The sequence below is a fragment of the Rhagoletis pomonella genome, unplaced genomic scaffold, assembly GCF_013731165.1.
Source record: "Rhagoletis pomonella isolate Grant_MI unplaced genomic scaffold, Rhpom_1.0 Rhpom_scaffold_00013, whole genome shotgun sequence".
NCBI lineage: Eukaryota > Metazoa > Arthropoda > Insecta > Diptera > Tephritidae > Rhagoletis > Rhagoletis pomonella.
Genome location: NW_023458567.1, coordinates 12,751,324 through 12,757,136, shown reverse-complemented (window position 1 = coordinate 12,757,136; position 5,813 = coordinate 12,751,324). Strand labels below are relative to the sequence as shown.

The following is a 5,813-nucleotide window of genomic DNA, read 5'->3' as shown; positions in this document are numbered from 1 at the left end:
CAATATTCTGTAACTACTTACTACTATTTAAATATTCAATGTAGGTTTAACGATTAAAAATGTACAAAAATTAGTACTTTTTTTAAGTTTAGAAGCGGTTGAAATTTTAAGTCGCAACTTCAACTTCCGTCGAAATCGTTCCACACAAACTGACGCGCCCTACTTACATATACAATATAGCGTTATTTCAAATATACACTCTAAAATATTTTTGTTTTAATTTGCGCATATTAAGATAGGTAACCAGTTTCCTCTCTGAATGAATGCAAATTTACACACCGTGTTAATTAAATTAAACACTGCTTGCTTATTTTTACTTATCATATGTGTGGCGTAGAACAAATTTCAAATTTGTTTTTTGAGTTCTAAACGTTTATTGTTCACAATTTCACAGTTTACACATAAAATGTTTAAAATTTCCTCTAAAAAATGTTGTTTAAATTTACGCATATAAAGAGAGGTAACCAGTTTCCTCTCCTAGTGTGTGCAAAATTAATCACTGTCTTTTTACTGCTACATACCAAATTTATCACCTTGAGAAAAAATACACATAAAGTGTTTAAAGTTGAGTAAATATGAGCACTTAGCATTAGCGCACACAAGGGGTGGGTTTTGGGGTTCAAATTTTAAATGTTCGGTATTCGAAGTATTTAAAAAATGAGAAACCAGAAATCGACGAAAATGAACATAAAAGTGTAAAAATTTCATGGAATTATTTAATTTATTTATATTAAAATTCTATTCTACTTTTTATTAAACAAGTCATTTTTAAGCAAAAAAAGCAAAGCCCGCGTTTATTCTCATATACAAATTTAAGAGTACCGTTTTTTTTTCATGATTTAATGATCGGATCTAAACCAAATTACGGGACGACCCTTAAGGTACCATATTTCCGGTAAAAAAAAATTATTGCAATCGGTTCACGCGGTTCAAAGTTATGCGGTGGCATACATAAAAGAACAAAAAACACTCCGAAGAATTGATAACCTCCCCTTTTTTGAAGCCGGTTGAAAATGTTTGAGTTCTTTGTAAATTTTATGTAAATAAAATGCAATTTATGAAACTTTAAAAAGTTTATTTATTTATTACATACTGTACATAAAACTTGCATAAATGTATTTTAGAGAGCATATTATCTGAAGCGAATTTTCAGTATTTTCTGATGATATATATTCATTAAAAATTTAATTTAGTGTGTATTACTAGTAAGAATATTGTATGAGGGAAATATCTGTCGCGTACGTTATAATGTTTTTTTAATAAAAACTAACCAGAGATAAAAAAAAATGGAAGGATTGTAAAGGTACATTATTTAGCTTAGTTTAGGAATTTTTAACAAAAATAAAAACTCCCATGATTCGCAGATTTTCGCAAATATGTACACTTCTTTTTTTGTCGCGCACGTTATCACCTTGTTTTGTACGGATATTTTCCACACCCACCAAAGTTTCGAGGCTGCTTATATTTTTCTTCTTGTTTTTCAGTAACTTCTATTTTTGAGAGATTTATGTTACTCCATAAGCGTACGAATGTCGCGTACGGCTGCATGGAAACACCCATATGTATATTTTCCGTGGAAATTCTGTTCTGCGCTGGTAACAAAATTTTTTAGCCGATAAAAAATCATTTCATTTCTGTTAATAACACTTGTAAATTTTTCGGTGACCGAATATTCGGTAACAATCAAAGTAACACTAAATTAGTTAATGGAAGCCAATTTCACAAAAGCAATTTAAGTGAAATAATTTCACAATCGAACGGATGGAAAATAATTTTATAAACTTACACTTTACCTTTTCAAAGCTCACCGAGATCACAAGTTGGTTTGATTGCCGCAAGTGCAAAATTTTAACTGTGAAACGATAATTCAAATATGTATTTATGTCCAGCCCGGGTGGGAGTCATTCAAAGTGTTGTATTTGAAATAACAACCCTGCCGTGCGCAAGTATCCCCATGAAATAAAGTTACTAGTTCTGAAATGGTCTCTAACAGAATAAGTCTTGGACTGGTTGCTTTGTTATACAATGAGGTACACTAGAAACATACTTAAAAAATTCCGATTTCTGCTGGCAGACGAAGTGTAAAAAATTCAAATCTAACCACGATTCGTTCATCTGTGCAAGCATCAACGTGCACGAACAAAGCATTGTGTTGTTGTTGTTTAAGTAACATCGGCTTACGGGTCGCTCGGCGACAACAATCGTCAACGGACGAGACTTTTCTTTTATGGGGCAACTGTCTACCGCCAATGGAATGGTGCCATTATAAATAAAGGCAGTTGTAGCCGTTGTTCGGAGATTGAGCGGAAACTAGTGTTGTAGAAAAAGGAACGCATATTGAACCATTTTTGGGCTAGGGAAATCTCCTGCAGGGAAATCGATATAGAGCGAAGACGAGTGTTTCCCATACTCATGCAAATCTTTTACATACGTATATAGTATGTAAGTGCATAAGCACATGCAAGTTCTTATCACGCCTTTGGTGTAAATGCAGAAGTAAAAACACACAGTGAAGCTTCGATAATAAACATTGATAAAATTAAAAATTCAATATATCAAAATTTTTGTTGGAAAAATCTTGTAGTTGCGTGATTTTCCATACAAATTTTTAGCATGAAAACCTTCGGAATTCGGTTAAAGTCCCGTTTGCAAACGAAGTGTCGGCTCAAACACTTCTACATAACGATTTCTAAACATTGCTAGCTTAATGTGCATTTTTACAAATTTTACGAAGATTTCTTATAGCCATTTTTCAAGTATTTTGCAAAACTTTGAAGGCAACATTTTGAGTGCATTTAAAGCAAAGCAAAACGCCATACAAATGAAAAGGATTCGATGGTAATTAAAAGATTTCGCAATATTTTGTGTCTTATAGAACTTTCTGTGCCTATTTTGGACTTAGCAAATTTGCCTTCCATTGCATATCAACGGGAAGATATAAAACAAGTACTTTAATCCTTTTGGAGAGGATGAATTTTTTATTTCTCTTGCTTTCTATATCAAAGTATAAGTTTTCACAAAAGCTAAGCTAGCGATATAATGACGGTTACAGTCCCGTTTAAAAACAAAAAAAAAAAAACGAAACTATACTTCTGTGGTCATAATCAATAAGTCGAAAAACCTGAATTCGAGAAAAAACGTTTTAAACCTTTCGATTGTAATGTTAGCCTTATGGAGAAACCAAAATATTTTCGCCTATAACTTTTTAAGTAGCCTAGCTAGCCTATACCTTTTTAAGTAGCCTAGCGAGATGAGGATTTCACATACGCATGGAATAATAGTTGAAGAATTCGATAGCATATAAAAAATCCATTCTTTCTTAAGTCGAGTTGGGCGGTTATTGCTTGTGCTTCGTTGTATCGAGATTTTCTCATTCTATAAATATAACGAAACTATAAATATAACGGAGCATTTGTCTAACCCCTTCAACTTCGTTATATCGAGGTTCCACTGTTCCATGGTTTGTTATCGCTTTTGGTTTGCTTTCGAGAGTTTTGTTATTGCGCGTTCGCTTATAAAAGTGTTCGCATTTCTTCAATCATAATATCGTATGAATATATGTACATGAAGATCATATAAAAAAAATTTTACTTTTTATAAAGATTTTTTCTGTTGTAAGTCAGAAGTATCGCAGAGTATTTACAAGTTTGATGTCGCAAATAATTTGTCGTTATAAAGTCTTACATGTAAATATGTGAAAATTAGATGACAAACGTGCTAATACATTTATGTATAAGAAAATTTAATAATTTTGAACACATAAAACAATCAGACGGTAGATACAGAGTAGGCTGAGGTCACGTTCTTTTCTATAGTAATCGTACTTCAGTTTGACAAACCTATCCGCCATTTTGTTTTTCTTAAAGCTTATATCAGGAAAACAAAACCTATCTGCCATTTTGAATCCGCCATTTGGTTTTTTTTTTTCAAAGCCGATAACAGATTCGAAATCAGCGACTCCAAAAAACCTGAGTATAAAAATGCAACGTAAAAACAATGATAATTTCGACTTTTGGCCAAGTTTTTGGACCACTGTGCAACGTTGAGTTGAAAGTACGCATTCGCAATAATAATGTAGAAATAAAGCTTTATTTTACATCTATTATTATTTATTTTGTTTCATCTAATTTTCTTACATGTTTAACTTCATATTTTATTTTATTCTATTTTATATTTTTATTAATTATATTATTTTGTTTTGTTTTTATTTTAATTACTGTATTCTAATTTTTTAATTTAATTATTTTTTAATTTTGAACTTTTTTTATAAATTTTTTTTTTATTGTTTTATATACATATGTATTATCTTACTCACATACATTTTTTTATTTTATTTTATATATTGTTTCCCTTTTTATTTAGTTCAGAATTTTTGTTTTTATTTAAATAATTATTTCATTTTACATTTTCATTTTTTATTTTATTGGACTTTTTATTTGCTTATTATTTGTGTTTATTCACATTTTTTATCTTATTTTTTAAAGTCCTTTTATTTCATATTTCTATTTTGGATGTCATTATACCCGAGCGCACTTGTGCACAAGGGTATTATAACTTTGTTCACATAACGGTTGTTTGTAACAGGCAAAACGAATCGAGATAGATATAGACAAATGTATACATAAATGATCAGGATAAAAAGATAAATCGATTAAGCGGTGACTGTCTGTGCGTCCGTCCGTCCGTCCGTCTGTCCGTCCGTCTGTGCACACGATAACTCGAGTAAAAATTAAGATATCGTAACGAAACTTGGTACGTGTACTTTCGGGCGTAGGACGGATGTTATTGAAAATGGGCAAAATCGGACAATAACCACGCCTACCTCCCATATAACGGTAATTTTCAGAAATACGAAAATGCGATATTTTAATAAATACTGAAGATAATTCACTCAAAATTGATAATTACAATAAGTTTTAGACGAAAAATAAGAATATTATAAATTTTTGAAAAATGGGCGTAGCCACGCCCACTTATGGTTACATGTGTATATCTTGGCAACCGCAGCACCGATTTCTTCCAAACTTGGCACAGTTGTTGACTTTGGTACATCATACCAACTTTTACAATTTTAAAAATCGGACAATAACCACGCCCACATTCCATATAACGGTAATTTAGAGAAATACGAAATCTTCGATAAAGCAGTAAATATTAAAGCTAATTTATTCTAAATTGACGCTTGCAGCAATTCTTTACCAAGAAATACGTTTATGATAAAATTTTGGAAAATGGGCGTGGCACCGCCCACTTATGATCACGTATATGTATCTCGGTAACCGTTCAACCAATTTGTACCAAACTCGGTATGATTATTGTGCTTGCCAAATATAAGTAAAACGCTGAAAATTATTGAAATCGGACTAAAATTACCGCTTTTCATATTACGGTAAATTTTAAAAATGCTTGAAACTTCAATATTTCGAAATTTAAGGACGCTGATTTACTCAAAATTGATAAACCCCGGATTACGATGTAACGGTAGCTTTCGGGAAGGTGGAAAACATATATTTAATTGTTGCGCCGGGTATTTAATGTTCGGCTCCGCCCGAACTTAAACTTTCTTACTTGTTTTTTATTTGATTTTTTTTTCAGTTAAAGCATTTTACTTAATTTAATATTCTACTTTTTTTAATTATTTAATTTAATTACATTTTTTTTATTATATTTTGTTTTATTTTATTTTATTTTATTTTATTTTATTTTATTTTATTTTATTTTATTTTATTTTATTTTATTTTATTTTATTTTATTTTATTTTATTTTATTTTATTTTATTTTATTTTATTTTATTTTATTTTATTTTATTTATT

The 5,813-nt window shown here is 30.5% G+C and overlaps 1 protein-coding gene and 1 long non-coding RNA gene across 2 annotated transcripts in view; one reads left to right on the top strand and one right to left on the bottom strand.

Annotated features, from left to right (window-relative positions):
- The window catches only part of LOC118748830, a 130,357-nt gene extending 128,402 nt beyond the window's left edge, over positions 1-1,955 (bottom strand). Inside the window, exon 1 of the long non-coding RNA XR_004994096.1 lies at positions 1,794-1,955. This is a non-coding gene — a long non-coding RNA (uncharacterized LOC118748830). The remainder of the gene's footprint in view (positions 1-1,793) is intronic.
- LOC118748827 (homeobox protein ARX-like) overlaps positions 1-5,813 on the top strand; it is a gene marked incomplete at its 3' end in the record, with an annotated part of 242,045 nt that overhangs the window by 218,409 nt on the left and 17,823 nt on the right.